This window comes from Anabrus simplex, chromosome 9, assembly GCF_040414725.1.
Source record: "Anabrus simplex isolate iqAnaSimp1 chromosome 9, ASM4041472v1, whole genome shotgun sequence".
NCBI classification, from domain to species: Eukaryota; Metazoa; Arthropoda; class Insecta; order Orthoptera; family Tettigoniidae; genus Anabrus; species Anabrus simplex.
Window position 1 is genome coordinate 24585542 of NC_090273.1, and position 25011 is coordinate 24610552.

Below are 25011 nucleotides of genomic sequence, written 5' to 3' on the forward strand. Positions count from 1 at the left end.
TTATACATTGTCATTATATTTCGTCTCATTTTGTACCATTAGGGGTCGATGTCCTAGATGTTAGGTCCCTTTAAACAGCGAGCATCATCATCATAATCATCATCATCACCACCAGCACTTATCGCGAAACCATCTTGCTCAATATTTCAGCCTCATCAGAAGGCGGGCAGTGTATGTCGTTTTTCCAAGAGAATAGCCTACAGGGACGAGATGAAAAGAGAAGTCTTAGGATTAAATGGTTTGTTTGAGATAATTAGGAAATGGATAAAATATCACTGCAAACGTTGCGTCCGAACTCCATAAAATATGCGTTTACCTTAAAAATACATTACGACTGGGTCGTAAAGATGGTATGATTAGATATTTACAAAGTATTCGAACTATTATCTTTATGAGGTCCTGTGGAATCTTGTCGGTGAGAATGGATGGAAGTGTCATAAAGTGGGTGGTTGTAATTCTGGTGGCATTGAACTAGAACATCGTGCTTTTTCTTGTGAAGAGACCGCAATATAAGATTTAGCTTCCATTCCTGTGAACACCAGAAGAGTGCTAATATCTATAAATTTCCCTTTGGTAAATCAAACAATCATAAATATGTCTTTCAGTAATATCTGAGACGCGATGTTACATGACATGTTACCTAGCTCAGTTCCTTGAGAAGTGCAGAGACCATGGATCTGATTGTCAGACACATTTTCGGATGACACCCCCCCCAGGTGGTGGTGGTGGTGGTGGTGGTGGTGATTGTTGTTGATACGGGCACAGAAAGTGCCTGTACATGCTGGGAATATTCATTACTCATTGGGTTATTGGTGCTATTATACCATTTTCTATCTCTGAATTCAATGATAATATCTAGGACGTCAATCAAACAATCAGTCACTACTGATCTGCATTTAATGCAGTCACCGAGGTGGCACATTCCCTATCTGTTGTTTTCCTAGCCTTTTCTTAAATTATTTAAAATAAATTGTAAATTTATTGAACATCTCCCTCGGTAAGTTATTCCAATCCCTAATTCCCCTTCCTATAAACGAATATTTGCCCCAATTTGTCCTCTTTAATTCCAACTTTATCTTCATATTGTGATCTTTCCTACTTTTAAAGACACCACTCAAACTTTTCGTCTACTAATGTCATTCCATGCCATCTCTCCACTGACAGCTCGGAACATACCGCTTAGTCGAGCAGCTCGTCTCCCTTCTCCCAAGTCTTCCCAGCCAAACCTTTGCAACATTTTTGTAACGCTACTCTTTTATCGGAAATCACCCAGAACAAATCGAGCTGCTTTTTTCTGGATTTGTTCCAGTTCTTGAATAAAGTAATCCTGGTGATGGCCCCTTACATTGAAACCATACCCTAGTTGGGTTCTTACCAGAGACTTATATGCCCTCTCCTTTACATTCTTATTACAACCCCTAAACACCCACATAACCATGTGCAGAGATCTTTACCCTTTATTTACAATCCTATTTATTTGATTAGCCCAATTATTATAGCACTGTCTTAGATTTTCTGGCTTTTCTATAAACGAATAAACTTCCAATACTGCGCCAATGTTAGAAGCTATTTTATTCTGGGTGGAGATAAAGGACAATGATAATAATAAACTAGAGTAAGAACATTTAGAACAATCGACTGTCAATTACCCGTACACTCAAGGAATACATTAAAGATTCCAGATTGTATGTAGAGCAGGCAGGATAAACAAGAAGTGCTTATTCTGTGAACATCCGTCCATTTGGTATACTGTAGAGAGCACCAACATGTCAACCAGTTAATGATAATGTTAGACCATTATCGAGATTTCATCTTGACATCCATGCACCACTTAATTAATAACCTTTGTGATGTGTGTGAGTGAGTGAGTTGATTCCCTGAAAATACCACACTTACACAGACGTTAGATATAATAAGAAGCTGCATTGTGTTTTGTATTTGAGGGACTTAAAGTCGAAAACTGCGTGCGATTCTTAATATTACAACACTCTATACAGTAACGGTCAAAATTTAAGACCACCATACAAAAATGACAGAAATTCAGTGTAAATTGCACTTGATACAGTAATTTCCCAAAAACATTTATTTGTAAATAAATAAGAAATAAGAAAGTGGTGACAGACTTCCCTTCGGTAAAATAGAGTGATCGAAAATATGCCTATCAATACATGAAGCTCAAATTCATAACTGTTGATGCGTCTAACGAATCGTTTCCCGGAGGTGTCTGTATGGAATTTTGAGTCGATCGGCCTAAGTGTAGGATTCACTGCGTCTAAAGGAGAAGCTTACTCAGGATCTATGAAACTACCACAAATTAAATAATTAGTTCTCTAGTGTGGGATGAGAGGAGGTCTCTTTGATAAGAGCCTTCTATATGTCTACCTGTCATGGCCATCCATCAGTACTTAACATCGCAGCCTTGGCGGTTGCTAGGTAACTTTGCATCTCAACAATGGCTCAATCTTGGCATTGAATTCTATAACTATAGCATTGTACTTGCTTATTTTCCTCCTAACAGAAGATTAATTCACACTTCACCGCCGTGTTATCTCTCTGCGAGACATTTGCAATTTTTGTCCCGACAATGATTTGACACTTTATTTTGACAGACTGTTTTCTCCCAAAGTACACGATATAAACTTATGATTTTCTTGTTGGCGTGCATCGTTGAAACCGAGGCTAAATCTAAAGCTACAAAAAAGAGCTTTTCTTCTAAATCTTCAAAGTGAAATTAGGACTAACCACAGAGGAGAAGCTGTCACTGACGGCTCATTCAGAGACTTCAAGGTTAATGTTAAGAATTCGAGTAAAAGTTGTCCATTTGAACTAAATATAGAAATATATATATACAGAGATACAAGCCACAAAGAAACTTTAGTAGTGCATTACATTTCTTGTTTTAATCTCAGAGAGATAATTAACTTATTCCTCTCTTCTTTTCGAGTTTAATTCATATATATCTTACAGCGATTTATCTGACACTCTCCTCATCTCTTTTGTACAAACTTAAACAAATTTTGCATCTTTTGTGACCACGATGAGACAGTCTTTACACGCCATTCAAATACATATTTTATCATCAAATCCTGTTTGACCAAGAACTCCTATAAAAGCAATTTTTGCTCATATTTTAATTGTTTAAGTCCCTATCAAAATATTATTCACATGCTTTCTGTCGATAATGCCAAGTAATTTTTTGTGTTCGATTATTCTTGATTTCCTGTCCTTATAAATATGTGTTTGTTAAATGAATTTTGACAAGTTTTGCGAGTACTAAAATATAAATGACTAAATAATGTTTAGAATGTGTCCATTTTCAAGCAAATTTTGTATAATATTCAATTTATTTTACGTCATACTTCAGGTGTTTATGTCCTGTTTTTGTATAAGTGCATACGTGTTAAGTCTGCCTCCTTGGCTGAATTGTGAGCGCATTGGCCTTCGGTTCTGAGTTTCCTCTGTTCGATTCCTGACCGTGTTGGTGGTTTTCACTTTGTGTGGTTAATTCTTCTAGCAAGGGGACTGTGTGTTGGTGTTGCTCTTAGTGTGCTTCATTTACATACAACACAACTCACTAATAAGCACAACATATCCACACTATTTAGAGTAGATATCGTTAAGGACATCGTACCGTAAAACTGGTCCGAATCCATACGAAGTGCCAATTCCAAGATCGTAGGGTGAATAAAGAAAAAAAAAGTGCATGCATGTCTAGAGTGACTCTGTTTCTTCGCTGTCGTTGTTCGAACGGTGACATTCTGAGAGACGTCTTGCATGCTACCTGTAATTGATTAAGAGAGTATAGTCAAGTGTTTGTTGTTTAGTGCCTGTTCAGTAACCGGGATGTTCACAACGCTGCTGCATGGACATGGTCCGGACAACTGCATCTCCAATGTGGGAGAGAGCATTGGCCGTAATGAGATCCCTTCAGCCTTCATGTACACTTGCTACTTTAAAAACCCACTTTCCCATGAGAAATGGCGACGTCACCAAATTCTCCAGTTCATCATGAAGTCTAAACTTTCACTACAATCCAGTTACCTCTCATTGTCAGAGGCACAAGTTCTGGAAGTTTTGATTTGCCAAATAGAATTTACAAGGTGAGTTTGTTGTTTCAATGTATCGACGTTTCCTGTGGTTAATCTGCATGTGTACAAAATGAAATTCTCTGGAATGGACTTAAGAGTTCGAGATTTTAACGCTTCTATTTTCAAACTCCAGATATAAGCCGAACCTGTGCTCTTTTTTTACGGTAGTAACATCTTAACTACTTTGCTAGGAGAACGTTTGTGTGCATGCTGGCTTATACGACAGTATCTGTATTGACTTTACCTACTGAAGTTTGTTCACACCGGAACCCTTGTCAGTCAGGATTAACATCTTTGGACTGGTTGGGAATCGAACTTGCGACCTCCGGGTAAGAGGCAAGTGAGCTATCCGTGCAGCACAGGGATGGCTAATTCTTATTCTTACGTTCCTCTAAATGCGATTGATTTTAATAGACTCCTGAGGTCCGAGAGTTTACCCTGAATAGAAACTCTTTTAAAGTTCTTGAAAATGGAGTGATTAGTGTTTCTTTTTTTAAATGACTTTTAAATGGTAATCGTTTACGGCGGGATTCGTACCAGTGTCCTCTAAAATGGGAAAGAACACTGCCGATTCTAGGATGCAGTGTTTTTAGTAAGCCCAAACAGTTAGTTACTTGCATGCTCATTTTCGTCAAATTCAAAAGGAGCATAATATTCAAAGTGTTATTAATGCTTCCTCGTTATCAGGATATTTAACAAAATAATTGAAAATGTTTCTATATAACTCAGTGCCTTTTTTTTGTGTGGAAAATATAACACATAATACAGTATATGCTGTATTATAAATATTAAAAATAATTATGAAGTACTGAGGGATTGGCCGGACGTTTTGGGACACGTAGCTGTTAGTTTGCATTCAGGAGGTTCTGGATTTGAACCCCACTGTAGGAAGTCGTGATGATGGTTTCCCGTTTTTCCATACTGTTTGTTTAATAGTGTGTATTTTTACGTTTTTTTACAGGTGTGTTTTATTGTAATATTTATACAGGGTGTACCCGTGAATTCAGGAGTTCACAGATGTGTTCCTGTATTTGCAATTCATGAACGTAGGTAGCCGCTGGTCAAATAATTCACAAGTAGTTGTACTTTCAGGGATATTGGAGGATGATAACTGGTTCGATTTGAGATAAGGATTCGTAGTCTGGAAATGTTATTAAAGTTATTAATAATCTAAGTTGTTTCACGTCCTTCCGTCCTCAACAGCAACAGTGTAGTGCCCAGAGATGTACTAACCACGTTCCTAGAACATCCCACATACCCTTCGTCCAACATGAGGAGCCCCACCTCACTTTCGACTGAGGGATCGTGAACACCTGGATCAGACATTCCCTGCAAAGTGGATAGGAAGAGGAGGCCCTATTTCCTGGCCTACTAGTTCACCTGATCTCACCCGACTTGATTTCTTCTTGCGGGACCGTGTGAAAAGCCGTGTGTATGACTCACCTGTCGAGACCGAAGAGGATCTCTGGGCCAGAATTCTCGCTGCCTACGACGCTGTTCAGACGACACTGGGGATATTCAAACAAAACACTGTGCGACGATGCCATACCTGCATTGACGGAGGGGAACGCCATTTCGAACATTTGTTGTAATTGGAGCAGCTTGTGAAACTTGTGCAGGTACACGGAGTTAATTGAGTAGAATTTTGCTTAAGTTTTGACTCTGAAATTTTCCGGAATATGGTTCCTTATCTCACATTGATCCATTTGCCGTCTTCCATCACCGCTGAAAATGTGTATCATCATCAGGGATACACTCTGCATTTAACGTGTGTGTTCTATAGACTGAAGAGCTTTTAAGCTACATTTAATTGAGTCGACACAAGAAAGTATGGCTTCCTTCTTAACAAAAACAAATAATAAACACTCTAAAAAGTAGTGAAGAGATATATTCAAATCAATGTTGTTTATACCGTGCTGAACGGAAACTATACTGAAGTCCCCCTTAAGCTGTGTACACGTCGAATTCCTCCACTTGTTATATCTTATCGTCCTCGATATATCCGCGGAGATAATGTTCTCATCGTGAGTCTGAGAAAATTCACAATGGTGAAGACAAGCTGTGACTGTGTTGTTTCTAATGCATCTCGTGTGATCTTTTCTCTTAAACACACAAGTTAAGTGATAATTTGACAAGAATGGGCTACCACTATTTATATCAGTCTTGTGTGAGCTGCTTTTCAATTGCTGGTGACGGAACTGTCTTAAAATTCTGGACGGGGCTACCGAACATGCCATTCGGATTTGGCAGTGTTTGAATCTTTTCTCTGAAAGTATTATGCTAAGACAACATGGTATAATGTTGGTTACATGAAGATAAAGAGACGTGAGACTCACAGAAAATAATGCCTGTGAATAATGTAATACATTTGTAAACTCCTATGTATTTTCCATTTCTTGGATCGTATGACACAAACTGCTATCAGACAGTTTGTTAAACAGGTTGATGAAATGTTATAAAAGTCCATCTGTATCGTTAAGGATAGCCATGAGTTAAATTTGAATTAAATTAGACCAAAAATCTTTCTGTGTGGGTAGCACATCTTCGCAAAATATTTTTGCAAGTAAACAAGAATTCTCTAACGATTCAGGAGCTAGAAGAATGTGTATCAGAACTGAGCAAGCTTGCTGAGTGGTAGCTGTTAATTTGCTCTCGGCAAATGGGTTCGAACCCCACTGTCGGCAACCCTGAATATGGTTCTCAGTAGTTTCCCTTTTTACACGAGGTAAATGCCGTGGATGTACCTTAAGGTAACCCATGAGTGAAATTGAAAACTTCTAAACTAATTTTCAAATTTATATCATAGATGTGTGTACTGTTCATAAAATGTTATTACTGTAGCTTTGACGGCTGCGACGATATGGGCAAATTACTTCATTTTTATGAGATGCCACATACAAAGTCCTCTGTGTTGAAAATTTGTTTTTTTTTCTAGTTGTTTTACGTCGCACCGACACAGATAGGTCTTATGGCGACGATAGGACAGGGAAAGGCCAGGAGTGGGAAGGAAGCGGCCGTGGCCTTAATTAAGGTACAGCCCCAGCATTTTCCTGATGTGAAAATGGGAAACCACGGTAAACCATTTTCAGGGCTGCCAACAGTGGGGTTCGAACCTACTATCTCCCGAATACTGGATACTGGCCGCACTTAAGCGACTGCAGCTATCGAGCTCGGTAATTTGTTTTTAAATCCCATATTTTATCAACATGCACATTTTTAGACGGATATGGAACCATGGTGCTGCAGTAGGGCGAAGAAACAGTTAAACAAGGTTAAGTTTGGTGTTCCTTGATTCATGATCTCTGCGAAGCGGAGTTCAACCAATCAGAGACGATTTGTAATAAAACATGCGGAATGTAATTACAGTATGGCGAAGTGTCATTTTCCGTCCTCTTTTGAGTGCGGGAAGAAGGCAGTTACGTCATAGTATGTAATAAAATACTTTATCCTGGGTTTTAATGTGCTAATGGTAGATAATGTTCTAGATTTTTCACATTTGTGGACCATAAATGTTTAATTCAGTATCATTAGACTATACACAAGTTTTTTAATATAATATTTTTCCTCAGGAAAAATCCAACGCTGTAACTGTAATGCAAGTTACATTTTATAGACAGCAAAATACTGAAAATTTAAAGTACAAGATAAGAGCTATTAAAGATCTATATGCAGTAGTTACACTAAAATCCGCGAGACATTAAATCGGCAGTAGTGGAGCGGTGATGCAGTATCTTGATAGATGAAGGCTGTAGTATTTTATTACATCAGAATCGATCTTTGAAATTTTATCAAAAATTCACTCATTATTCTTCTTCTTTTCCTCTTCTTTTCCTACCGCTTTTCCCACACCTGTGGGGTCGCGGGTGCGAACTGTGTCGCACATGTGGATTTGGCCCTGTTTTACGGCCGGATGCCCTTCCTGACGCCAACCCTATATGGAGGGATGTGATCATTATTGCGTGTTTCTGTGGTGGTTGGTAGTGGAGTGTGTTGTCTGAATATGAAGAGGAGAGTGTTGGGACGGACACAAACACCCAGTCCCCGAGCCAGAAGAATTAACCAGAAGCGATTAAAATCCCCGACCCGGCCGGGAATCGAACCCGGGACCTTCTGAACCGAAGGCCAGTACGCTGACCATTCAGCCAACAAGTCGGACAAAATTCACTCATTGATTAGCTTAATTAAGGGCACAGTCGCTTACTTCCCGATCCTAGTCCTTTCCTGTTCCTTCGCCGCATAAGACTTGTCTGTATCGGTGGGACGTAAAGCAAAATAGCCTTTAATAATGGCGTGTGGCCTCCTAGTGCAGGTCATTCGATTGATGCCTGAGAGGCGAACTGCACGTCTTTGTTTTCGCAACCTTCTTTACGTCGCACCGACACAGATTGTCGTATGGCGACGATGGGTTAGGAAACGTCCATGGAAAAAAAATCTTCAGGGTTGCCGACAGTGGGGATCGAACCCACTATCTCCCGAACACTGGATACTGGCCGCACTTAGGTGACTGCAGGTATCGAGCTCGGTTGCACGTCTGTGAGAATGGGGCCCTACTTATCATGAATTTCAATCCCAATGCTTAAGACAGCAGACATATCCAGCCTCAAACCTTCGGAAATAACCAATGAAGGTTAAAATCCCCGACGCGGCCTGGAATCGGACCCGGGACGCCTTAGACCAAAGGCCAGCTACGCTAACCTTTTAACCATGGGGACGTACATTCTCTCAAATGAATGGTCTTTCAGATGTGCGTAATAATATAGAATTATCTGTGCTTCATCCTGCGGTTAGCATTTATTCCTTAGAGCGCACTTATGTAATATTGCCATTGTGTATTTTAATGTACCCCGTATAGAGCTTGTAATTTGGGGTGATAACCTCCCAATACTTTGTCGTTAATCATGATTCGATAGATTTAAAGTCCCACTAAGATTCCTTTAACGGGAATTTTGTGAAAACAACGTGTAGTTCCGGCGATTATGGTTATTTTCTATGCAACACGAATAGTTAGAGTGACTTGCCTATTTTTACGTGCCCACAAGTATAAACAACACAAGAACTCTCGCATCTGATTCACACGTTATCTCTTCTTACATGTTCCTCTTCTTCAAATGGTTTTCGGTCAAAATAAAGAATAAAATTAGTTCTCAAAGCGACCACGTGTGTGTGAGAGAGAGAGAGAGAGAGAGAGAGAGAGAGAGAGAGAGAGTACAATTTTTTTAATGAGCCATCGTTATTGGTAGTAACGTCGTCGTTGTCGTCTTGGACATCAGCAAGATTAGTGCACCCCCCCCCCCCCAAGGCTAACGAGGAACTTTGTAGCCACTATTCTGGGTTCGACTCTCAGCAGCACACAGTCTTGTCTCTCAACTGCCCCTTCTTCCACAAGTTTGTATAGTCGCTGAAAAATGGAATGAATGTTCTTAGCATTTAATATTTTATCACATATAATTTTAACATACATACATACATACATACATACATACATACATACATACATCTTCATTCTAGACTACTATACCTTTCACGTTTAGTCTTCAAGCCTCTGTGAATCTTATAATATAAATATATAGCTTTAATTGTTGTTGTTTGTTGTCTGAGTCATCAGCCCACAGACTGGTTTGATGCACCCCTCCATGCCACCCTATCCAGTGGTTAAACTTTTCATGTCTACATAACTGCTGCATCGTACATCTGCTCTAATCTGCTTGTCATATTCATACCTTGGTCTACCCCTACCATTCTTACCGCCTACACTTCCTTCAATGTATTATTATTATTATTATTATTATTATTATTATTATTATTATTATTATTATTATTATTATTATTATGAAAATATACGGTAAGCCCTACCTCCCATATAGGTGAAAACTCTGTGGATATCCACATCAAACATCCATAATAGGTTCTGTTGTTTCGTAGAAAAATATACCTGCAAGGAACGTATACAATATCATGCGTTCATTCTTATTTTGCGCGACTGTACACTGTGTGCATTTCTTTCTTTCAACGTTTACTATGCACTATTTTCGTTATGAACGAAAAACTGTCATAACCTGCTTTGGCCCTTAAATATTGCTACGCCACTGAGCAGAAATAAAATAACATATGGTTTAATTCACACCTTAGCTATACACGAATTTTGATACCGTGGTGTGAGAAATTTTGTTTAACCGTTCTGTCATGGTGAAGGAACAAAAACAAACAAGCAAACAAACAAACAAACAAACAAACAAACAAACAAACAAACAAACAAACAAAAGTTGTTATGAACCAAGATCAGGTGAAATGAAGCAAACATTGTTTCACTTCCACATATAAAGATCTAAACAACTCGGATTTAAAATTTGAAGGAGTATTATTTTCACCAGACCATTGTGATAGATACTTGACAAATGTGTACTCCCTAATATTTACATTGATTTACAATATTTTAGGCTGCATTTTAGATGAGTAATGAATACACTCATCAAACAAGAAGGTGTGAGGAAAGATAATTCAAAGTAATAATATATATAAAGTTAGTTATTAAATACAGGGTGAGTGTTTTGTCTGTGGCAAAACGTAGCTAGGTGACTGGGGCAATGATAATGAAGTATGATCTAATACGCTGGTATTATATATTAATTACTGGAGCCCAGAGTTATAGGCAGTAACGGGTTAAAATGCAAACAGTTATGCCATGAGTTTTGCATACACAGTAGGGGGTAAGACCGTTCAGAACCCCTAGATTTGTTACTTTCACTACATTGCGGAATAACGGGCTAGTCGACACTTCCTAATAACCGAGTTAGTTTACATTCTAACCTCTTACTGTCTACACATCCGCGGTCTTCTAATTACAATTGATCAAAGTTGGAGGAGAAAACGCATCGTGTTTCGTTGCCTCTAACGTTCTGGTGGAAGTTTCTTCAAACAAGTGCTGTGACAGTTTTCACTCTCCTCAGCATATGTTATATTTCACCAGGCGCACTCTCAACAGTATGCCCACTGACTGCAGGCTCGTACACACTCACTGTTGACATTTACGTCTAACTTTCATATTGTATACGTGTTCTAACGCCAACGGATCCCGTAAGATCTCCGAGGTTAAGCAACATTAGGCGTGGTAAAGATTTGGATGGGTTGCCGTGCGTTGTTGGTGGGGGGTAAGAGAATGGAGGAGCGGATAGGAACTGACCACCCTACCATACGTAAACTCCGACTCAGGCACACCTGCGGGGGTTCGGACCTGCCTTCGGGCAGAATACACCCTTACCTTCATAAGGTCTGACAGTTGCTTTGTTGTCATCAATAGAGACCTGGATGCACCTACTGAAGTAACAAGTACACTTTAGCCTTACAACGGTTTCACCATGAGTTTTGCATAAACATTAGGGGTCGGCTCTTCAGAACCCCTAGACTTGATGTTACTGTACTGTTGTCTAGTATCAAAACGTTTGGTAATTGCCTATATACCTTGGCTTTGTTATCTTCCTCGTCACCTTCCGAATCAACTTACCCGAAGGAATCTTGTATATGCCCGCCATCTAGGTATTACTAGATATTTCTTTCCATCATGGTCCTGTTCCATGCAAAGTACCTTTGGTGTGGTGTGTTCCTGTATTTGCAATTCATGAACGTAGGTAGCCGCTGGTCAAATAATCAGCAAGTAGATGTACAGATTTGTGTACCTAGGGGACAAGGAGGATAAAGTAAAGGTTGAACAGAAGTTGAACAACACATCATCATCATCATCACCACACTCTCATGGTCGCTGCGGTTTGTGTCCTGAGTTAGTCGCTTCAATTCGGCGTAGCATTTGCAGTTCATGTTTCTCAAGAAGACTCTGTTGGTTATCATCTTCCCGTCAAACCGAGCGAGTTAGCCATACGATTAAGGTCGCGCAGCTGTGAGCTTGCATTCGGGGCAAAGTGGGTTCGATTCTCAGCGTCGGCAGCCATGAAGATGGTTTTCCATAGTTTCCCATTTTCACACCAGGCAAATGCTGGGGATGTATCTTAATTAAGCCCACGTTTCTAATCATAGCCTTTTCACATCCCTCCGTTGCTGATGTGATAATGCAACGTTAAACAAGTAGAAAAAACTTCCAGTCAACTCATCCTTCAAAGATTTTACAAAGGAAGTTGTTTTGCCGCAGAATGTGGCCGAGGGACATTTTCTATAATGGTAGAGAGTCTCTCTTCATCTACGTCTCAATTTTTTGTGTAGCATGCGTATACAACGCCTACAATTTATAAACTTATGAAATCTTACATCGCTTAATGAGGCTACTTAATTTTGGACACTAGAGTATTTGATACCCCTCGAATATAAAGGAGATACTTACGTTCTTTAACAAGAGAGGGCTCTTTTCGGATCGTGAGGTGACTGATGACGGAGGCGGTGGGAGGCCCTTCTACTCGCTACTGTCTCCAGAGCCTCATGGAGGTCGGTGCTAAATATTCAGGATACGTCCCGATTCGGTGGGCGAGATAAGACTCCCTGGCAAACACACTGCCCCTGCTAACACCTTGGAGTGCAGAGCAGCGGACTGGAAAAGAGCACGTCAGGAATCTGTGCGCTGCGCTAATTCGGGACACATCGTACAGAGATTACTAATGAACTGCCGTGTCGCCGCATTTCCTACCGATTCTTCAAAACACGAACACTCCTTCAACGCGGTGTGAAAAGAAGAGGGAATGAATAGTTGTTTATGCAACGGCCACGGAAATTGATGCTGCTAGGGAGATGTTTACGTCCCGGCCTGCGGCTCGGACAGGATTTTGAAGGGAGCTGTTGTGTACAATGTTCCGTACTATGGCGAATATATATTCTTTGTTTTTTGGTTTGTTTTCTTCAAGGGGCTCAACGTCGCACAACTAAGGTTTTCGGCGACGGAAGGATTGGGAAGGTGTTAGCCGAGGCCTTAAATAATGTACATCCTCAGCATTTGCCTGGTGTGAACATGGGGAAAACACGGAAATCCACCTTCATGGCTTCCGACGGTGGGATTCGAACCCACGATCTCCCGAATGCATTTTCACTGCTACGCCACCCTAACATTCAGCTATTTTAAATTATTTGAATATCTTTTGAAATCCGATTTTGTAGAATCTCGATAGTATCATTTCGCCTTGTTCTTCTCCGTTTCTGAGCTTTAGAAGCCCTTCAGTGAAGTTCAATATTAATTTTAGCCATAACGTAGAATATTTGAAACTTTAAAACCTCATGCCGACAGATACAGATGTGCACCTAGTCATCATGGCGAGTATGAGATCTTCGTTGATAGAAACTTATTTTTCTTTAAAAAGTACAGAAGTCTTGGTCGTGAGAGGTTCATTGTACTCTTCATGAAAAGAAGACATACAAACCTATAACTAGTACCAGTTACAGCTGTTGGAACATTCTCGTTTTCTCAATATCGCTGTGAATGGCAGACAGAACAGGGATTTTATATATAAGCTTATATAGATAGATCATTTCGACACGTCGCCACCCAAATCATGCATGATCGAGGTGGCAGTGACTAACACAATCGATCCAGCACTACGTCAGCAAATGATAAACGTGAAGGAAAGTTCAGAAAATGAAAAACTGAAGCTGTTGGTAAGGAAACCGAAGTTTTAACGAAACGGAGACACATTTAATTTTTTTTAAATGTACAGAAATTAGCTACTGTATCGTAAAGAGTAATTTATCGTACAGTTTGGAATGTAGAAAGAAATACAATTCGTCATAGTATGGAATAAGTTGAAATACTCGATTACGAAACATATATATCACTGATCAACAACTACCCGGTAATCATAGACACCTATGGGTGTTCTTATTACTGATCACTGTTGCTGAAACCTCACCAAATTCAAGGATTTAATAATCACAATATATTATTATTATTATTATTATTATTATTATTATTATTATTATTATTATTATTATTATTATTATTATTATTATTATTATTATTATACCGGGTGAGAAGGCTGCGCGTTTCGGGCCGCATATCTGCAAGCTTGCACTCGGGAAATGGTGGATTCGAAGCCCGCTATCGGCAGGTCTGAAGATGGCTTATTGCGGTTTCCCACTTTCACACCAGGCTCTGCCTTCATCAGGGCGGCGCTTCTTCCTAGTCTTACCCTTTTTCTATCTCAACGTCACCAAACAAGCCTGACTGAATTGGTGGGACGTAAAATCAAAAAGCCAAAAATGTATTATTATTTCCGGCTCCATGGCTAAATGGTTAGCGTGCTGGCCCTTGTTGCAGAGGGCCCCGGGTTCGATTCCCGGCCAGGTCGGGGATTTTAACCCTAATTGGTTAATTCCAATGGCTAGGGGGTGGGGGGTGTGTGTGTGTGTGCCGACTTAAGCATTCGAATCATAGGTAGGGACCCATCCTCATAGACGCGCAGGTCGCCTACACGGCATCAACTCGAAAGACCTGATCCAGGTTTCTTCGGAGGCCACACGCAATTATTATTATTATTATTATTATTATTATTATTATTATTATTATTATTATTATTATTATTCATTTTACATCCACTAACTGTTTTGGTAGTTTTTGGAGACATCAAGGTACCGACCACAATTCTATCCAGTTGGAGTTATTTTACCTGCCGGTAAATTACTTACACGAGGCTAGTGAGCATCTTGGTATCGCGCTGTACTGAACTAGGATCGAACCCGCCAACATGGGGGTCAGAAGTTCAGCGCTTCATTTCCAACTCCACTGAGCATTCTTCAGTAGTTAAGAGTTGCTCTATAGGAAGAATGTGCGTTAATACCGTAAAAGGGAATTGATGACATTATTCACAGCGTGCCACGTCGTTGTCGGGTCTGTATTACTGCCGGAGGTGATCTCACGCCGTCTTGAGAAGAAGTAACTCGTGTTCTGGCGTTGGTGACGGTGGATACATTTTGTAGCAAAGCAGACAATGATGGTTTGTGTCTCTTCTTTCTTCAACAACAAACCAACAAATGTTATAGTACTTTGTATATACTTTTATATTTGACTGCCTAATACTATTTTGTGATTAAAAATTCACGGGTGTAAAGGATTTTCGTTGTTGCTTTAATTTTGGACGCTAGTGTAGTTACAGCTTAATGTATAATTGATACTGTATGAGCCATCAGTCCATAGACTGGTTTGATGCAGCCATTCACGCCACCCTGTCCTCTGCTGACCTTTTCATTTATATGCAACTGCTACATCCTACATATGCCCTAATCTGCTTGTCATATTCATACCTTGGTCTACCCCTACCGTTATTACCACCTACACTTCCCTCAAAAACCAACTGCACAAGTCCTGGGTGTCTTAAGATGTGTCCTATCATTCTCACTTCTTCTTGTCAAATTTAGCCAAATCCATCTCTCCTCACCAATTCGATTCAGTATCTATTCATTCAAGATTCTTCTATAGCACCGAAGTTCAAAACTTGTATTCACTTTCTTTCTGAACTAGTTATCGTCCATGTTTCACTTCCACACAACGCCACGCTCCAGACGAAAGTCTTCAAAAACATATTTCTAATTCCTATATCAATGTTCAAAGTGAACAAATTTCTTTTCTTCAGAAAGGCCTTCTTTGCTTGTGCTAGTCTGCATTTTATGTCTTGCTTACTTCTGCCATCGTTAGTTATTTTACTACCCAAGTAACAATATTTATCTACTTCTTTTAAGACTTCATTTCCTAACTTGATATTTCCTGCATCACCTTACTTCGTTCAACTGCACTCCTTTACTTTTGTTTTGGACTTATTTAGTTTCATCTTGTACTCTTTACCCAAGACTCTGTCCATACTATTCAGTAATTTATCCAGATCTTCTCGAGTCTCAGATAAAATTAACTGTCCAAAATTTTCTTCTAACTAATGAGATGGCCTGCCGGTAATAGATCGCACATGGTCAACGTGACAACTTCCTCAGCCATATGACTTCGCCAGCAAGCTCTTCAGTTGCTCTCACGGGACTACTGTACGTTCAGAATTATTAAAATCCTTGGACTAGCCAGTGATCGAACTCATGTAGGAGGTAGACACATTATCCTTGAGTCCTGCCTAAATGTAGTCAGTCTGCCTCTTACAGGAAAGACCTAGATTCAATTCCCTCTCAGTTTAGGGATATTTACCTCGATCTGAAGGCTTATTCGACGTCCACTCAGCCTATGAAAAAAAACATTGAAGTGCCATCTGTGCTAACTTACTGTGAGATAGCGAGGTAGCGACCTCGATCTAGGAAGCCAAGAGGATTCGAGAGGATTCGTTGGGCTGGCCATGCGTCGCCTAAGTAATCTGCAGGCTTTCAGGCTGAGTAGTGGTCGCTTGGTAAGCCAAGGCCCATCGGTGGTCTGGCTTACCGCTGGCCCTTAGTTGGCCACTGGAAAAGTAATAGCTTAACGCTATTGGCCTCTGATCAGATTCATCATACATGATGAAATATGTATGATCCAAACGCTGTGGCTCCCTAAGTTACGATTCGTTCCGCTAATTTTCTATGTTCATTCCAACACGCAACCTCTATGAGTCTTCAAAAAATTAGTACCTAAGTAAAATTCTCCTTCAGAGTTAAAATTGGCAGTCGTTGTGGAACCGCTATTTCTTTGATGGCTTGACGTGGAAATAAATAACCTGTCACTGGGCCTCAATTAAAGGAACATTCCTTCATTAGTTTGCGTGTTACCATCGGAGAGAATATGGCTACTTTTTGCTAATTAAATTATTTGAAAATCGGCGGTGGATTAACGGAAGGCAGAACACGTACCCATCTGTGTCTTTCGCTATGGCCATTTCCTGTCCAGTATTATGTGCGAGTGAAAGTCGCTATCAGCTAACTGCCTCCTTGAAAACCACGTGTCCCACCAAGGCCGCCGTTGTATTTCACTCAATGATATCGATAACCCAGACAGTTTCGAGTGAAATAAAAGCAAGCGACTGGGACATGTTTGTATCCGGAAGGTCATCGACCCATCGTGTCTTCACTTGACACCCAAATACCGGCCGAGACGACATGAAGGCGGCCTCCAGGCTCCTCTCTTCACTGTGTAACCGCACTTCTAGTAATCCCTGATTGGTAATATTTAATACAATTAACTTATCCGTTGACGTTACCAGTTCTACTGTATTTCAGTTGATAGATTCATCATAAAATTACATCATTTAAAATATCTCTTCACTTGGATATTATTTGTACAAGAGCATTGAAACTATATTGTGATATTTAGAGTTATCGTTTCCTGAAATCTATGATCTGAAAGTAATCTATTCACGGTAGGTACCGTAAGCTAAAGTATAATACTAATTATAGACTCTTGGGTGAATAATCATCGCTGAGGGCTTTGGTTCAAATGGTCCCGGGGTTCGATTTCAGCCGGCTCGGGGATTTTAATCGTGTCTGATTAATTCTTCTGGCTTGAGGACTTCCTCTTCATATTCAAACATCAGACCACTCTACCAAGAAGTAATGAAACACCCAGTAGTGATTACATCCCTCCATAAAGTAGGCATAAGGAGGGGCATCTGGCCGTTAAACAGGATCGATAGGAATAAGAATATTGCTAATAATAACCATAATAGTTTAGCAAAGCTTGTTGGATTTTCTAGCCCACCTGGTGGCATCAAGCCCATATGGTCTGACATACGGTGGTTAGACAGTTCAGTTCCCGTTGGGGGTCGGCAGGGTAGGGGAGGGGGTGGTATGCAATCTGTAATCACTAGATTTCGTTCCAAAATCCTGGATTAAATTCCAAACCTCTCCGCAGTGCTCATGAGGGCATAAGACGCTGTTGATGGTGATTCATTCGTCGGATGGAGACGTTAAGCCTGAACAGACTCCTTGGTGCTATTCGACAGGAGTAGGCTATGTGCCGATACCGGCTTTCATCGTCCACATTCCCACTCTCATATCACGTCATGCATTTCATTTCATTAACTCCCTTGATGAAATTAACATCAGGAAGGGCATCCGTTCGTAAAAAAAACTCTCTACGAATATTCATCTCAGTTCATACCTAATCTTGTAAAGAAACTGAACAAGGGATGGACATACAAGCTTGTTCATTTTCTTGGCAGGGTTTGAGTAAATTGTTCTGATCGTCCTCCATTAGAGAGATTTAAATTTCATGAACGAAAAGAAGACAAGTATAAAGATGCAATTTATTAAGGTTCTGTTTACTTACAAGACTTTGAACTAAATGAAGCGAAAATTATTTATTTTAAAATTCTATATTGTAATATTCTGAGTGTATATAATGATTTTCATGTTTCATGACTGCTAAATTATCTTCAATTCGGATAGTTATTAATTGTCGTCTAGAACACGGCTTTTATATAGGCTATTGATAGATTCTTGATAAAGTTAAGGCAAGAGCAGGAAAATAGTTTTATTATCCAAAATAAACATCTTTTAATATACCACTCGCTCTCTACATCTCATCTCAAATCATTAACCACAGTTTTCACCTACGACTCACGATGTAGTTGTACTCTCTAGCTGGAGTGTCGGACCTGAACTATTATGCCGTATCCCAGTTTATAGACTACAGTACAGAACACATAACAACCACTGCAAGCATCACCATACACGTAATGCGTAACTGACTTATGGAAACATATATAAAGAAATCTAAAATTGAGCGGAGACTTCAATGCGTGTAAAAGTTACAAAGTTCAATATTTTTGTAAACAAAATTTCAGTTCTGCACATACTTTGTGTTCAGCTGAATAGAAAGAGGGAAGTGGTTTACATTCTGTCAGACTCCAGTTTGAATTATTTTTAGTACCGGTTTCAACAGTGAAAAGGAATATGTATTAATGCACCGTTTTTAAAAGGGGAATCTTTATAGTATATTGTACGTATTTTTAAGTTTACATTTTAACAAATTCATTTTATCTTCAGGCATATATAAATAACAAAACGTCCGTTTCCATGCCTAACTGGTTAGCCTGCTGGCCTTTGATCACAGTGGTCCCGTGTTCGATTCCGAGCAGGGTCGGGAATTTGAAACATAATTGGTTAATACCCCTGGCACGGAGAATGGGGGTATGTGCCGTCTTCATCATCATTTCATCCTCATCAGGACGCGCACGTTGCCCACGGGAGTAAAATCAAGACTTGCACTAGGCCTCGCCGGAGGACACATGGCATTTCATTAACGGAACGCCTATTTTTTGGTAGATTTTTGTTGTATTTTGGCATTGTTTTCCCTTCCGGAGTAATTTCATCATATGTCTTATTATTAGCCGGAAAGTAAAGTAATACTCCGCTAATATAGGTAACAATGTTTACTGCTTGAAAATACTATAGGATTATGATATCAATTTGATTTGTACTATATTAGAGCTATTTGTCGGATATTAGCCGATTATGTCTTTGAGTAATCGCTCCAGTTGTTATGATGTACTTGAGCACACATAAATCATAGAACATTCACATAGAAGACCGACTCGAGTAATATTCGTTAAGTTTTTTTTTCACTTTCTTTTGTAAACGTGACAGGTTAGTGGCCGTTTTTTAAATAAAACTTTCAAGATCTTCGTCAATGATATCCAGGGTCTTGTCACGTTGTTAATATAAAGTGCGACTATATCAAGGTCTTGGTATATATTCTCCTGCTGCTACTCTGCCCACGCAGGGAACGTCGACCGAGGTGTTGAAATGAGGCTCTGATTTATACCGCCAAGGACTGTACTAATTAATCTTAGTTTTCTGATTTCTCCAGCTACTTCTCTCGCTCTTCTCTTCTCTTCTTCGTTTGTTTCTTTGTGCTCAAGATCTAGGTGTGTCCTTAGCGGCATCCTAGTCAACATTAGTCGCGAAAACACACATTTATTAAACATTGGGCATCTATTCAAATTAAAACATAGATGCGGCTCTTTACTGTGGGTTGAGACGTTGACTTCACTGCTATGATTAGACAGGAACTTTATTATAAGATCATGTTTCCGTGGTTTTAAAGATTTTCAGGGTGGATTTTCATCATTCGTTGTGATTCAGGAGTAGGACAATATTGGAAGATTAAGTCAAAGCGAGAGATGCAACTGTTTACTTTCAAATGAGATGATTGTCACGGTATTTTTGTGTAAGCAAAGACTTAACAACAAGATCATATTTCCACAGTTTAAATATTCTATCGATAGATTATAACTTGTGGCTAGAAGAAGCATTAGCAGTAGAGGAAGTATCTCCCAGTTCTAATCACGCAGTAGTCCGTAGTTTCATTCTCTTGTCTGATTCACCTTTATAATTAGCAGGCTTAACTTCATCAGTTCATCATACTCCCGTTTTCAGCATCATTGTGTGTTACAGAGTGGGAGGAAAATATACTAATCACTTGTATGCCATAGCGTAGTAGGTAATTTTGCAATATTTATTATATTACCATTTACGATTGTTATCTGATAATCAAGCAAATATAATTTCCTACTAATTACGACCCAGATACATTCCGGATAAGTCTTACGATTTTGCAGAATTGCCCTTTGGTTTAGAATATAAGGACATTAGTTTTGGATGTAAGGCTTGTATGGATAATTGGCATGTGTTGCAAAGACAAATTTTGTTTCCACTTAAATGAGCTTTAGAAGTAAGATTATAGGGGATAAGTAAGTGAGAGTTTTACTTCTAATATCTACGTGTTAGTTGTTAATAGTTAACAACTAGTTTAAGTATTTCCGTTCCACAATTTCATCCACATAGGGCGACGATTGAAATAATCTACACAAAAGTGCAGAAAACTGCGCTACGTTACCGAAAAATGATGTACTTTAATTCATCATATTCGCCACATTGAAAGGTATATCAGAGACCTGCATCTTGGAATGCGTGCTTTTGACAGTAGAAAATAATTTAATTTATTATAAAACTATTATCAAGTCAGAGTCAGTCCAAAATGAATAGCTACCCGTGAGAGAAATGACCTTCACTGAACTTTACTTGATGTAAAGTGAGCATATTCTGCCACGTATTCGTGCACAGAACTAACAATCATATTTCCATTTGCTCTGCTGAAGTTTGGCAACTTTCAGTGACGGGTATTGAACTCGATTTCTGTCAGTCAGCAGAGTGTTTATTACCCGTCCTAATCAAGGGTATGTATCGGTTGAATATTCATAATAATCTGGATTTTAGCAAATGAAGCGAAACCATTGTCTGGTCTCAAATTTAAACTTTAAAAGTTGTGGATTCCGGAACTGCATGCCTGAGAATATTTGTTCCTTTGCAACTGGCTTTGAGGGGAGAGCTTTTAACTCTTGCACTGGGTGGAGTTCGAACCAAGTGCTGTTTGTCAACTTTCTTCGAAGGGAAAATATGTTTTGAATAGACATACTTTTGTGCTTAATAGTTTCCCAGTAAATAAAGAAAGCATTCCACTGAAGGTGAGTGAAACGAAACTGTCTAATCACCGTGTTTGTTTAATTGCAGTCTTCTATTTACTTATTTAATAACACAAACGTTTAAAATCTCACGCTGCAAGGGACTTACCTTCTCACCGTTGCCAAGATGCAGGTGCGATTGTATTGCAGTTTTGAAATTGTAGCATGAATAGAGTCGATTTATTCCAGGGAATAAAGACTTACATTATAAGTGCACGTCTTACAGTCGGTTAATTTTTGTTATAAGAGCGTCATATTTGCTTAATTCAGCGGAAAATCACGTTAAGTGACTTGCAGTTAGGCTATTCGTTGTGGTTTATGTTCTCATGCGATTTGTTTACCTTTTCCAAATGCATTTGACAACCAAAATGCCTTCTTCACGATTCTTAAGACGCCGTCAGACAAGTCAAAAACCATAGTTACATCGTTCAACTTCACCTCACCACCTCGGCCAGATGTGATTTTGCACTGTGTTCACTGGCGTGTGCGTCTTTTGTGCCCCGATATTCTGGTAAATCTTTGTAATGTGCTGAGGATTTGTTGTTGTTGTTGTTGTTGTTGATGATTGATCTGAGAGTACTCTCGACCAATTAGCGAGGGACATGAATCGGATCATCGTTATGATAGCCGTAATATAGTAATTATCTTAAAAGTGTAAGAAAAAACCTTTATGTGTGACTGTTTTCTATTTAAAATTATTTAATCACTCCAGTGAAGTGTAGAGTGAATGTTTGTGGTGATATTCCAGACACGAAGCAATATTTAGCTACGTGGTATTTGTAATATAGCTGTAAGCTTGCTTTAGAACCCGTACCGTCAGTCTTGAAGATAGTTTTCCGGTGGTTTCCCATTTTCACACCAGTGGTTATGCCATGGCTGCTACCATTCCAGTTCTAGCCTTTCTTCATCTGCCAGTTTGAGTGGCTCAGACGAAGCGCTAGCTTTGAGAGTCCAAGTTGGTGATTTAGATCCCGACTTAGTGGTATTTGAAGGTGCTCAAATGCGCCAGCCTAGTTTCGGTAGATTCTTCTTAGGACGCCGTCTCCCTATTTTGGTAGGCGATCCGGTCGATTATGATATTTTGTGAAGCAGCAACTCGAAAGATTTCAATGGAAGTTCTGCGGCCAGTATCCAGTAATCGGGAGATAGTGGGTTCAAACCCTACTGTCGGCAGCCCTGAAGATGGTTTTCTGTGGTTTCCCATTTTCACACCAGGCAAATGCTATGGCTGTACCTTAATTAAGGCCACGGTCGCTTCCTTCCCATTCCTAGATCTTTCCCATCCCATCGTCGCCATAAAACATATCTGTGTCCGTGCGACGTAAAGCAAATAGAAAAAAAAATGGAAGTTCGTCCATGACAGCGGCGCAAGTCTTAAAGCCAGGGATTTCTCGGTCTTCCCACAGATCGTTTTCCTTCAGTTTTTCCCCTTGATGATGAGTTGGAGAAATTCTCTCTCTCATCTCTCATGATGTGCCCGTTGTACGTGAGTTCCCGTTCCTTGAGGGTTGGTACAAGCTCTTGTTTATTATTTAAAAAGTCTTCCTCATTGATCTTGCAGGATATTCGAATCATCCTTCTGTAAAAGTACATTTCGGAAGCTTCAGTCCGCCTTTCCTGCATGTAACTCAGCGTACAGCCTTCAAAACCATACAGAGGCGCAGGGAAAACAACTCGGCGCTGAAGGTTGAGAACCCTACTGATGAATAGGGCCCTCATATTGTTGAACAAATTTTCGTTACAATTTCAGCATACTATTGCCCCTGAAAATTATAGTCTTGACAATAGTTAGCTGGACGTAACACCAGTAATAGGGATGATTCTTAAAATTCGAGTTAATTTTTATTCGTTAATTTTGTGGAGACATTTCAATTTGATTAAAACATTGGCCAATTTCTTTGTTTTTATGTCCTTTTATAATTTACAAAGTATTTGAAACACCTTTTTAATTTAAGGCATAGTTATTAGAATGGTTGGGAGGAATTCGAAATAAATTATATTCCCTCCCAAGTTGCGCTGTTCGCCGTTCTCCGTGTTCAATGTAATACAGTGAGGCACACATAATACGAAGAACACATTGTCATACAGCAGGTGTGTTTGTGTCTTAGCTTCTATTTGTGAAGACGCGCATATTTACATTATGTACATACGGAGAGAAAAGTTCACGATTAAATACCTTCTGCCTGCGTGCTGCTCCTGTATACTTTGCGAAAGTAAATCGATAGAAGGGGGAGATAGGCTGCGTGATGTATTGATATTGGATGTAGGTAAGCAAACCTGGTTCTACTTTGTGTGTGAGGTAATGGTATTCGGTCTCTTCAGGTCATTATCAGATGGTCCTGGCGTAGGAGGAAGCTTGTGCAGGGTGGGTGGATGGATTTTGCACTGCAGACTTGTCGCTTGACAGAGAGTTCATTAGTGGAGACAAGCACATACCCTTCCTCCGTAGCTAGTAGTGAACAAACGTGACTTTGTGCTGTTGGGATTGGTCATTACCGACTATAGGGTGACACAAAATTACTCTGCTTCCCACCTTCATAGATAATGCAGACTAGCACAAGCAAAGTAGCCCATTCTTAAGAAAATAAATTTTCTTCCATCAAAGGCTTATGCCTGGCTCCTTCGTAGAATAGTCAACTCCCTATAGCGTCCACCTCCGTAGAGTAATTAGGTGCCTCTGAGGACTGGGTTCATTTCTCAGTACTGACAGAGATTTAAGAATGATAGAAGGGTTGGTATGTGGTTTGAAAGGTACATGCAGCTCACTTACGCCTGAAAGGAGCTGCATCACCTCGTGCAATACGAGGATACGAATTTTTCCGGCTCCATGGCTGACTGGTTAGCACGATGGCCTTTGGTTCAATGGGTCCCGATTCGATGCCCGCCTGGGTCGAGGATTTTAACTTTCATTGGTTAATTTCTCTTCCTGGGGGACTTGGTATCCTCGCATTGCACGAAGTGATGCAGCTCCTTTTAGGTGCATCCCGACAGGAGGTGAGCTGCATTTCAAACCACATACCAACCCTTCTATCATTCTTCAATCTATGTCAGTACCGAGAAACTAACCCAGTCCTCCAAGCTAACTATAATATAACTATAATGGCGCTAACCGTTACGCTACGCAGGTGGACGCCATACGGAGTCAAAATCACCCACCCGGCCAGGAGTCGAACTGAGGGCCCTGTGAAACGATACGATCTTCAGCATTAGGTATCATCCTAGACAGGGCCCGCTCCTCAAAAAGACGCGGGTTGGTCATGGGAGTCAGCCTGAAGGAGCTGCACGAGGTCTCTCTGGAGGCCATACACCATTAACTGCTTATAGTTAATTCCCCTAGCTCGGGAGCTGGGCGTTTGTGTTGGTCTTAATACACGTCTTCAGTTACACACCCCTCACTGCCAGCCACATTCGTCCACGTGGGGTTGGTGGCAGCGATGGCATTCGGCCGTAAAACTGGACTTAATCCACATTAGTATCTACCCTAGTTAAAGCAAAGCAAAGTCATTTCCGTACAGACCATGAAGGCTCTTGAAGAGGTGTAAGGTAAAGGCTTCCACTATCCGTAACCT